The following is a 12971-nucleotide window of genomic DNA, read 5'->3' on the forward strand; positions in this document are numbered from 1 at the left end:
TGAGAAGTCACTGATTCACTGGGCTACAGGGTATTCTTGATGCTATTCTTTTATTTTAGTCTTATAAGCAGAACTGAGAAGGTCTAGTTAATGTCCTGGGAGTTAAGTACCAATAGTAGATTGCTAAGCTCAGCTTGGGTAAGCATGTTCTCCAGCTGTCAGTTGCAACCCTCACCCCAGTGATTGGAGAGAGCAAGGCCACAATGTAGCCCTTGGAAAGAATGGGACTGCTGCTCTCTCAAGCCTTAAGGATTAAATGTCATTCTATAAACTACTCTAAGATTTTGAAATCTAATGAAGTATGCCCTGCAGGTTTTTGGAACTGTTTGGGACCTTTGACCATTGTTTTCCTTCCAATTTCTCCTTATGGAAATGAGAAAATTTATCCTGTGACTGTCCCTCCTTCGTATATTTGTTACTGTTAGAAAATACAGTTCTATATAATCAGGCCCAACTGATTCTACATTGAACAGAGAAACAAGTGTCTTTATCTTGGTAAGAAGGTGAGTTTATCAAAGATGCATCATCAAGGAACTGGAAGAAAACTTTTCAAGACCATTCCAGCATGGGAAGGGTAGTTTGGGGTTTTTATAGCTCAAACAGACAGAAATGGCAAAGGGCCAGTATAGAGCAGAAAGCAATAAAAAATTTAAGGAAAAGTCAGAATTCACTAAAATGGAATAAAAGTCCCTTGCCTCATTTTATATGGTCACCATTTCCTGTAATCTGGCAGATCCTTCTTTCTTTGTTGTCCATTCAGGCCTTTGACCTTGTCTTTCAAAAGAGAGGAAGCAGATGTGGCCCCTCTCTCTAAGCCAACTCACAGGTGAACTCACTGCTCTCCCTACTACATGGGACGTGACTCCCAGGGGTGTAAACCTCCCTGGCAATGAGGGTCATGACCCTGGGGGATGAGCATGGCTCTGGCATCATGAGATTGAGAAAGCCTTCTTGACCAAAAGGTGGAGGAGAAATGAAACAAAAAAAAGTATCATTGACTAAGAGATTTCAAATAGAGTTGAGAGGTCATTCTGGGGGGTTATTCTTATGTAGTGTGCCAGTCTGAATCTGTGGTGGACCCCAGAAAAGTCATGTCCTTTAATCCTCATTCAATATTGCTGGCTAGGTGCTTTTTTGATTGTTCTCATGGAGATGTGACCTACCCAATTGTGGGTGGTAACTTTTGATTAGATGGCTTCTGTATTAGTAGGGTTCTCTAGAGAAAGAGAATCAGCAGAAGATACCCATAGATGCAAAATATTCAAAATTCACACAACCATGGGAATGCAGAGTCCAGGGTCTGTAGGGCAGTCCACAAGCTGGCAACCAATGAAGGTCCTCCATGAACTCAGGAGAGGCTGGCTGGACAACCGTGGGAATGTAAGGGTCCAAGGTCTGCAGGGCAGGCTGTGAAGCTGACAACTCCAATGAAGGGGCTGGATGAACTCCACAGGAGAGGCTCAAGCGGAAAGAGTGACTGTCTCTTCTGAATCCTCCTTAAAAGCCTTCTGGTGATTAGATTAAACATCATTCATTGCAGAAGACACTCTCTGTAGCTGGTTACAAATGCAGTCAGCTGTGGATGCAGTCAACATAATCATGATTTAAGTACACGAAATGTCCTCATAGCAACAGGCAGGACAGTGCTTGCCTGACCAGACAAACGGGCACCACCACCTGGCCAAGTTGACACATGAACTTGACCATGACAGTCTATCCCATGTCAACTTGGCAGCTATGCACATCACCTTAAACCATACTTAATCTTTAAATAGATAAACAATAACATACACATTTTTTCCTTGTCTGACAATAGCTCAACTGTCCTGCATACAACTGGAAACGCATTAAATCTCCCCAGAATAGTGTGCAAGTCCTTGGGTAATATTCACTCTTAAATTGTTGATATTTTACAACTTAAATGCTATAACATGAACAAAACAGCCTTACAGTCCTCATTTCTGTAACTGATGATGTGGTTTTAGTTCATATTTATCACTACCTTCTTCCACTACCCATTCCATGTTCCTTTTACCCTCAGCAAGCAATTCAGCTGGCTGTGGTTCTTTGCCTGGTGGGGTGACCCAAACCTTCATTCCTGAAGTTTCAGAGTCATTGGATTGGGTTGTTGCAGTTTTCCATTGATTTTAATCACAGGGCATGGTAGTACTAAGAGACACCCTAGGGGATCTCCTATAATCCAGGAAAACTCTTCTTTATCTCCATTGTGCAGTTGCAGTCCTATTTCTCCCTGACAGTCAGGGTCAATTACCCCAACCTTGCAAGGTATTGACACCTAGTTGGCACCATAATTGAGTTTTCAAAAGGCCATTCCACCATTCTATCAATCCAGCTGCCTCTGGATAATAGGGAACATGTTAGGACCAGAGAATTCCATGAGCATGTGCCCATTCCTGCACTTCATTTGTTGTGAAGTGCGTTCCTTACTTAGAAGCAATGCTGTAGGGAATACCATGATGATGAATAAGGTATTCTGTAAGCCCGTGGATGGTAGTTTTGGCAGAAACACTGTATGCAGGGAAAGCAAAGCCATATCCAGAGTATGTGTCTATTCCAATTCGAACAAATTGCTGCCCCTTCCATGAAGGGAGTGGTCCAATGTAATCAACCTGCCACCATCTACCCAGCTGGTCACCTCGGGGAATGGTGCCATATCGGGGGCTGAGTGTGGGTCTCTGCTGCTGGCAGATTGAGTACTCAGCAGTGGCTGTAGCCAGGTCAGTCTTCATGAGTGGAAGTCCATGTTGCTGAGCCCATGCATAACCTCCATCCCTACCACCATGACCACTTTGTTCATGAGCCCATTGGACAATGACAGGAGTTGCTGGGGAAAGAGGCTGACTGGTATCCACAGAACGGGTCATCTTATCCACTTGATTATTAAAACCTTCCTCTGCTGAAGTCACCCTCTGGTGTGCAGTCACATGGGACACAAATATCTTCATGCTTTTAGCCCAGTCAGAAAGGTCTATCCACATACCTCTTCCCCATCTTCTTTGTCACCAATTTTTCAATCATGCTCTTTTCAAGTCCCTGACCATCCAGGCAAACCATTAGCAACAGCCCATGAGTCGGTACACAAACACACTTCTGGCTAGTTCTCCTTCCAAGCAAAATGAACCACCAGGTGCACTGCTCAAAGTTCTGCCCACTGGGAGGATATCCCCTCACCACTGTTCTTCAGGGACATCCCGGAAAGGGGGTTAGTGCTGTAGCTGTCCACTTTTGGGTGATACCTGCATATCGTGCTGAACCATCTGTAACCCAGGCCTGAGTTTTCTCTTCCTCAGTCAATTCACTGTAAGGACCTCTCAGAGAGGCCATAGCTCTGGTCTGGGAAAGAGAAAATGCGGCAGGAGTGCAACCATGCACAGCTGGGCCACTTCCTGTTGTGCTTTCAGGATCTGCTTTGACCCCATCTCATATATACCATTTCCATTTTATGATGGAGTGCTACTGTGCGTGCTCAACTTTATGGCTTGGTGGGTCAGACAACACCCACCCCATGATAGGCAACTGAGGTCTCATGGTAACTTGGTGGCCCATGGTTAAGTGTTCAGTCTATACTAAGTCCCACTACCAGACCAAAAACTGTTTCTCAAAAGGAGAGTAGTTATCTGTAGCAGATGGTAAGGCTTTGCTCCAAAATCCTAAGGGTCTGTGTTGTGATTTAGGACTACTCTCCTAAAGGGGCCTGCCAAAGGCTCCAGACAGCATGCCTATTTGCCATTGACACTTTCAGCACCATTGGGTCTGCTGGATCATATGGCCCAACAAGTGGCAGAGCAGCTTGTACAGCAGCCTGGACCTGTCACAGAGCCTCCTCTTGTTCAGGTCCCCACTCAAAATTAGCTGCTTTTTTGGTCACTCAACAAATGGGCTGGAATAGCACACCCAGATGAGGAATATGTTTTTGCCAAAATCCAAAGAGACCAATTAGATGTTGTGCCTCTTTTTGATCATAGGAGAGGCCAGATGCAGCAACTGATCCTTCTTAGAAGGGATATCTTGACATGCTTCACACCACTGGACACCTAGAAATTTCACTGAGGTAGAAGATCCCTGTATTTTTGTTGGATTTATTTCCTATCCTCTGACACGCAAATTCCTTACCAGTAAGTCTAGAGTAGTTGCTACTTCTTGCTCACTAGGCCCAATCAACATGATATCTTCAATATAATGGACCAGTGTGATGTCTTGTGGGAGGGAGAAACGATAAAGGTCCTTGCGGGCCAGATTATGACAGAGGGCTGGAGAGTTGATATACCCTTGTGGTAGGACAGTGAAAGTATATTGCTGACCTTGCCAGCTGAAAGCAAACTGTTTCTGGTGGTCTTTACTAACAGCTATTGAGAAAAAAGCATCTGCCAGATCAATAGCTGCATACAAGGTACCAGGGGATGTATTGATCTGCACAAGCAATGATACCATATCCGGAACAGCAGCTGCAATTGGAGTTACCACCTGGTTGAGCTTATGATAATCCACTGTCATCCTCCAAGACCCTTCTGTTTTCTGCACAGGCCAAATAAGAGAGTTGAATGGGGATGAAGTGGGAATCAGTCCTGAAGAGTGGCAATAATCTCTGCAATCCTCCAGTAATCCAGTATTGCTTCAGATTTACTATTTTACTAGGTAGAGGCAGTTCTAGTGGCTTCCTCTTGGCCTTTCCCACCATAATAGCCCTCACTGCACGAGTTTGAGAGCCAGTGTAGGAATCTGCCAGTTGCTCAGTATGTCTATTTCAATTATGCATTTTGGAACTGGGGAAATAACTACAGAATGGGTCCAGGGGCCCACTGGACCCACTGTGAGACAGACCTGAGCTAAAACTCCATCAATCACCTGGCCTCCATAAGCCCCCACTATGACTGGTGGACCAGAGTGATGTTTTGGGTCCCCTGGAATTAATGTCACTTCTGACCCAGTGTGTAATAATCCCCAAAATATATGATCATTTCCTTTTCTGCAATGCACAGTTACCCTAGTGAAAGGCCATCAGTCTCCTTGGGGAAAGCTTGGAGGAAGGTTAATAGTATAAATTTGTGGCAGTGTAACTGGGTGCTCCCCCAAAGGGACCTGGCCTCCCCATCATTCAAGGGACTCTGGGTCTGTAAACTGTATCATGTCTGGAAATTGATTAAGGGGCTGTGACTCTTTGTTTATGTAATTAAAGTTAGAATTCTGTTCACTTGCCCTAGAACAACTCAAACAACAATTTAGTAGACTGCCAATCTATTGTACTTCTAGATCCCCCAAGATCTACTAGCCAACGCCACAAGGACAGGATAACTGACTTTGAAGACTCAAAGCAGCAAGTGACAAAAAAGATGGAAAAATTTGAATTGGATCTCAGGGAAATGACAGACAAAACAAAGTGCACAAATATAAGAATCATTGGTGTCCCAGAAGGAGAAGAGAGGAGTAAAGGGCTAGGAAGAGTAGTTGAGGATATAATGGGGGGAAATTTCCCAACCCTTATAAAGGACATAAATATACAAGTCAAAGAAGCCAAATGAACTTCAAAGAGAACAAATCCAAATAGGCCTTCCCCAAGACACATACTCAGCACTCTGTCACATGTTGAGGAAAAGTAAAAAATTCTGAAAGCAGCAAGAGAAAAACAACCTACTACATACAAAGGAGACCACATAAGACTGAATTCAGACTACTCAGCTAGCACCATGGAGGCGAGAAGGCAGTGGCATGATATATTTAAGATCCTGAAAGAGAATGTCTTCCAGCCAAGAATTCTGTGCCCAGCTAAATTGTTCTTCAAAACTGAGGGAGAGATTAAAGTTTTCACAGACAAACAAATGCTGAAAGAATTTGTCAACAAGAGATAGGCCCTACAAGAAATAATGAAAGGTGTTCTGCCAGGTGAAAAAAAAAAACAGGAGAGGGAGGTCTGGAGGAGAGCACAGAATTGAAGAGTACCACTAAGGGTAATTTAAAGGATAAAAGGAGAAAGAGGGAAAAGAATATTTAGATCTGACAAATAAAAAAGATAAGGTGGTGGATTCAAGAAATGTCTTTTCAGTAATAACTTTGTTAACAGACTAAATTTACCTATTAAAAGGTAAAGATTGGCAGAATGGATTAAGAAACATAATCCACCTCTATGTTTCTTACAAGAGCTTCATCTTAGACACAAGGATACAAATAGATTGAAGTGAAAGGATGGAAGAAGATTTTCCACACAAGTTGTAATCAAAAGAAAGCAAGAGTAGCTGTACTAATACCAGACAAAATAGACTTTCAATGCAAAGACATCATAAGAGACAAAGAAGGACACTACATACTAATAAAAGGGTCAATTCACCAAGAAGATATAACAATCATAAATGTTTATGCTCCTAATCAAGGAGCTCCAAAGCACATGAGACAGACACTGGCAGAACTGAAGGGAGTGATAGATGTTTCAACAATAATAGTAGGAGACTTCAATACCCCATTCTCCTCTATAGATAGAATAACCAGACAGAAGATCAACAATGAAATAGATAAATTAAATAACTTGATAAATGAATTAGACCTAGCAGACATATATAGGTCACTGCATCCAAAAATACAAGGATATACATTCTTCTCCAGTGCTCATGGAACATTTTCCAGGATAGATCATATGCTGGGTGTGCTGGTTTAAAAGGAAGTATGCCCCCTAGAAAAGCCATGCTTTAATCAAAATATCATTTCATAAAGGTAGAATAATCTCTATTCAATACTGTATGTTTGAAGCTGTAATCAGATCATCTCCCTGGATGATGTGATTTAGTCAAGAATGGTTGTTAAACTGGATTAGGGGACGACATGTCTCCACCCATTTGGGTGGGTCTTGATTGGTTTATTGGAGTCTTATAAAAGAGGAAATATTTTGGAGAATGAGAGATTCAGAAAGAGCAGAGAATGCTACAGCACCACGAAGCAGAGAGTCCACCAGCAAGTGACCTTTGGAGATGAAGAAGGAAAATGCCTCCCGGGGAGCTTCATGAAACAGGAAGCCAGGAGAAGCTAGCAGATGACGCCACGTTCGCCATATGCCCTTCCAGCTGAGAGAGAAACTGTGACTGTGTTGGCCAAGTGCCTTTCCAGATGAGAGAGAAACCCTGAACTTCATCGGCCTTCTTGAACCAAGGTATCTTTCCCTGGATGCCTTTGATCGGCCTTTTCTATAGACTTGTTTTAATTGGGACATTTTCTCAGCCTTAGACTGCAAACTAGCAATTTATTATATTCCCCTTTTTAAAAGCCATTCCATTTCTGGTATATTGCACTCCAGCAGCTAGCAAACTAGAACACTGGGGCACAAAACAGGTCTTTATAAATTTAAAAACATTGAAATTACTCAAAGCACTTTTTCTGATCACAATGGGATGAAGCTGGATTTCAATAATCACCAAAGAAGGAGAACATTTACACATTTAAGGACATTAAATAACACACTCTTAAACAACCAGTAGGTCAAAGAAAAAATTGTTAGAGAAATTAGTAGCTATCTGGAGACAAATGAAAATGATAATACAACTTATCAGAAGTTATAAGATGTGGCAAAGTCTGGGCTGAGAGCGAAATTTGTTGCCCTAAATGTCTATATTAAAAAACAAGAAAGAGCAAAAATTGGGGACTTAACAGCATACCTGGAGGAATTTGAGAAAGAACAGCAAATGAACCCCAAACCAAATAGAACAGAAATAACAAAGATTATAGCAAAGATAAATGAATGGGAGAACAAAAGAACAATAGGAAGAATCAAAAAACCAAAAGTCGGTTCTTCGAGAAAATCAGTAAAATTGATGGGCCACTAGCAAGACTGGCAAAGAAAAAAAAAGAGAGGATGCAAATAAACAAAATCAGAAATGAGAAGGGGCACGTTACCACAGAGCCTGAAGAAATAAAAGAAATCAGAAGAGGATACTATGAACAACTAGACGCCAACAAACTAGACAACTTAGATGAAATGGACAATTCCTGGAGACACACAAACAAGCTATACTGACTCAGGAAGAAATAGAAGATCTCAACAAACCAATCACAAATAAAGAGATTCAACCAATCATCAAAAATCTTCCTACACAGAAAAAACAGGACCAGATGGTTTCACAGGAGAATTTTATCAAACATTCTAAAAACTAACACCAATCCTGCTCAAATGATTGAGGAAAAAATTGAGGAAAAAGGAACTCTACCTAACTCATTTTATGAAGCTAATATCATTTTAATACCCAAACGGGGCAAAGATGCTGTAAGAAAGGAAAACTACAGGCCAATCTCCCTAATGAACACAGATGCAAAAATTCTCAACAAAATACTAGCAAATCGAACCCAACAACACATTAAAAGAATTATGCACCACAACCAACTGGCGTTTATACCAGGAATGGAAGGATGGTTCAACAAAAGAAAATCAGTTAAAGTAATACAGCACATTAACAAACCAAAAGGGAAAAATCACATGATCATCTCGATTGATGCTGAAAAAGCATTTGACAAAATTCAGCGTCCTTTTCTGATAAATGTCTCCAAAAGATAGGAATCAAAGGTAACTACCTCAATATGATAACGGGAATATATGGAAAACCCATAACCAGTATTGTACTCAATGGAGAGAGACTGAAAGCTTTCCCCTAAGATCAGGATGCCCATTGTCACCACTATTATTCAACATTGTGCTAGAAGTTCTAGCTAGAGCAATCAGGCAGGACAAAGAAATAAAAGGCATCCAAATTGGAAAGGAAGAAGTAAAACTCTCATTATTTGCAGATGATGTAATACTATATTTGGAAGATTCTGAGAAATCTATAGCAAAGTTACTTGAGCTAATAAACAAATTCAGCAAGGTGGCAGAATATAAAATTAATGTGCAAAAATCAGTAACATTTCTATACACAAGAAATGACCTAGCTGAGGAGTCAGTTAAGGAAAAAATTCCATTCAAAATAGCAACTAAAAGAATCAAGTATTTAGGAATGAACTTAACTAGGGATGTAAAGGACTTGTACAAAGAATTTGTACAAACATAATATTGCTAAAAGAAATCAAAGGACATCTAAATAGGTGAAAAGACATTCCCTTCTCATGAATAGGAAAGCTAAATATAATCAAGAAGTCTCCCCAAATTTATCTACAGATTCAACATAGTACCAATCAAAATTCCAATAACCTACTTTCAAGACTTTGAAAATCTAGTTATCAAATTCATCTGGAAGGGAAAGAGACCCCGAATAGCTAAAAGTATCCTAAAAAAGAAGAATGAAGTGGGACAATTAACATTCCCTGACTTTAAAAGTATCCTAAAAAAGAAGAATGAAGTGGGACAATTAACATTCCCTGACTTTAAAACCTATTATAAAGCTACAGTGGTCAAAACAGCATGGCACTGGCACAAAGATAGAAGCACTGACCAATGGAATCGAATCGAGAGTGCAGAAATAGACCACCAAATCTATGGTCAACTGATTTTTGACAAGGCTCCCAAATCCTCTGAACTGGGACAAAATAGTCTTCTCAATAATGGGGCATGGTAGAACTGGATATCAATAGCCAAAAGAATGAAAGAGGACCCCTACCTTACACCCTACAGAAAAATGAACTCAAAGTGGATCAAACACCTAAATATAAGAACCAGCACCATAAAGCTTCTAGAAGAAAATGTAGGGAAACATATTCAAGACCTAATAATAGGAGGTAGCTTCCTGAACTTTACACCCAAAGCACAAGCAAGAAAAGAAAAATTAGATAAATGGGAACTCCTCAAAATCAAATGCTTCTGCACCTGAAAAGACTTTGTCAAAATGGTGAAGAGGCAGCCGTTTTCTATGGGAGAAATATTTGGAAATCACATATCAGACAAAGGTTTGATTTCCTCTATATACAAAGAAATTATACAACTCAACAACAAAAGAACAAACAACTCAGTCATAAAATGGGCTAAAGATATGAATAAGCGTTTTTCTGAAGAACAAATACAGATGGCTCAAAAGCACGTGAAGAGATGCTCATTTTCATTGGCTATAAGGGAAATGCAGATCAAGATTATAGTAAAATACTACCTTACATCTGTAAGAATAGGTGTTATTAAACAAACGAGAAACTATAAATGTTGACGAGGTTGTGGAGAAACTGGGACACTCATGCACTGCTGGTGGGAATGTATAATGGTGCAGCCGCTATGGAAGACTGTTTCATAGTTCTGTAGGAAACTAAATATCGAGTTGCCCTATGACCCAGCAATAGCACTACTTGGTAAATACTCAGAAGTGCTGAAAGCAATGACACAAACTGACATCTGCACATCGATGTTCATAGCAGCATTATTCACAAATGCCCATCAACAGACAAGTGGATCAACAAAATGTGGTATATACATACGACGGAATATTATGCAGCAGTAAGATGAAATGATATCCTGAAATGCATGACAAGATGGATGAGCCTTGAGGACATAATGCTGAGTCAAATAAGCCAGACAGCAAAAGATAGATAGTATACGATTCCACTTTTATGACCAGCATAAAGGTATAATCAGAGGCTTATAAGGCAAAATATAGGTGACTTAGAGATACAAAGAAGCTAGAGATGGGTGAACGGTTAGCTAATGAGGTTGAACTCCAATGGAAGGGAAAAGATAAGAGTGAAGGTGGTTCTCTAGTGGGTTTAGAAGTAATATTACCATATTGAAGATGAATAAGATTGAAAGGGGTTGTATAGACCCACGTGTCCCACTGATTAACACTAGAAATATAAATTAGTTCTTGCAAGAATTACTTCAAAGATCTGATTCTTGTACAAAGAGTGTTTAAGTTCAGCATACAGGGGGAAAACTGCTATTGCATGCTATGGGGTATGTTCAAAAGGAAACATCAGCACTACCACAGCAACAGCAGAGGTAAATAATGGGGGGGGGGACAAGAGTTAAGAAGAGGTTTAGATTTCCTATTTGGTGAGGGTGTGTTATTGGTTTTCTTTCTCTTGGGAATAATGAAATTATCTAAAATTGAGAATGTTGATGGACTGTGGACTTTGGCCCTCTACATGATGTCTGATGAATGCAGGTGGCTGAAGGATGCAGTGACTGAGAAGTAGATTGGCAAACGATGATGTATACTTATAAATGAAGGTTGTGCTGCTACAAAAAGGAACAAAGTTGTGTGAGGCATGCAACGCTGTGAATGAACATGTGGGGCATTTTGTGAGGCAAATAAGCCAGAAACAAAAGAAGAACCACAGTGTGGTCACCTCTAGAAAATGCTTATAAGACAACAGGGGCCTAGATTGTAAGCTTTTAGAGCAGACACATTAAGTCTGGAGTGGTGATTAGAATTTCTGGATTTTGAGAGGCTGTTTTATAACTATATATTACCTGATATTTAGAGGTAATAATGAAGTGATCAGATTGGGGTTAAAGTAGTTCAGAATGGAGGGGTAAGGAAGACAGTGTCTGTATTTTAGAACCATACATACTCTTTGAGACCAGTGGAAGAAAGGTTTATTTGGTCTGGAACTGGAATTTTCTGTAGTGCATAATCTAACTCAACCTATCTGTATAGCTCATTTGAACAGCTGAAACATAGGGAGCCCAGAATAAGAAACAGGTCCTTTAATCCTGTATAGATTACTGTACTGCCTGGATATATCCTAGACTATATTAAGCAGATAATCAAAAAGTATTAGCAAAGTCCCTTGAGGGATGGGAGAAGGAATATGGAACTATTAAACTTTACTATCAGGGAATCCCCGATACTGTGTCAAACTTTAAGGACACCCAAATCAATAAGTCATGTCCTCAATCCTGAGGCTTACTTTTCTGAAGCTCATGTAGGTAGCAGAGAAGCTTACACTACCTATAATCATGTCTAAGAGTTACTTCTGGAGGACCTCTTCTATTGCTCAGATGTTTCACTCTCTCTAAGCCCAACTCTACAAGTGAAATCATTACCCTCCCCCTCTATATGGGACATGACATCCAGGGGTGAAAGTCTCCCTGGCAACTTAGGAGATGACTCCCAGGGATGAATCTGTCCTTGGCACCATGGGATCAACAATTCCATCTTGACCAAAAAGGGGAAACGAGGTGTAACAAATGAAGTATCAGTGGCAGAGAGAGTTCAAATAGAGTCGAGAGGCTACTCTGGAGGTTGCTCTTACACAACCTTCAGTTAGACCTTGCTACCTATCATAACCTGCCAACCCCCAACCAGGACCATTCTAGCCAATCCTAAAAAACACTAGGGCAACATATAAGATTCTACAAGGGTTCTGTGTACTAGAGTAACTTTCCAGGAACCTACAACCTCCAGATGGGTCCCTGGTCCAGATAAGACACGAACCTAGAGGGTCCAGCCTCTCCAGAACATCATATAGTTCCATCTCACTGCCCCATATTAGTGACAGACCCTTCCAACATGAAAAATTTAGAATTGCCATAGCCCAAATACCACTAAAGAGAGGATTGGAAAGATCAAAGGTGATTGTGAAATTATACAGAGAAGGTAGGGTTTAACAAATGAGTATGACTGCTGAATTATTATACTTATACTTCTTTTAGACTCCAGTATCTTAGAGTAGCTAGAAGTAAAAACCTAAAGTTGTGGAATTGTAACCCATCTCAAACTCTGAAATATGTTCTACAACTAATTGTGGTGCTGTGCTTTGAAGTCTATTGCTTTTTTGTATATATGTTGTTTTTTTACCAAAAAAAGAAGGAAAAAATTGTTTGTGATGATAAAAAAATATTTAAGCCCTCTATCCTCGAATATTCTGGAGCAGATAGAAGGAAAAATCTGAGAGGATCATATGGTAGCCCATGACAAACTCTGAGATCTGTCCTGTAACTACTTGTTGAAGAGTACTTTGAAAACTATTGCTTTTTTATTCTTGGCTTTGTACATATGTTATACTATACAAAAAAAGACAGATTAAAATTTCATAATGCCAACAGAGACAAGGATGCT

General features: G+C 40.3%; 1 pseudogene; it reads right to left on the reverse strand.

Annotated features, from left to right (window-relative positions):
- The window catches only part of LOC143690403 (beta-1,4-galactosyltransferase 4-like), a 50712-nt pseudogene that overhangs the window by 31853 nt on the left and 5888 nt on the right, over window positions 1–12971 (reverse strand).

The sequence above is a fragment of the Tamandua tetradactyla genome, chromosome 7 (assembly GCF_023851605.1).
Source record: "Tamandua tetradactyla isolate mTamTet1 chromosome 7, mTamTet1.pri, whole genome shotgun sequence".
Taxonomy (NCBI): Eukaryota; Metazoa; Chordata; class Mammalia; order Pilosa; family Myrmecophagidae; genus Tamandua; species Tamandua tetradactyla.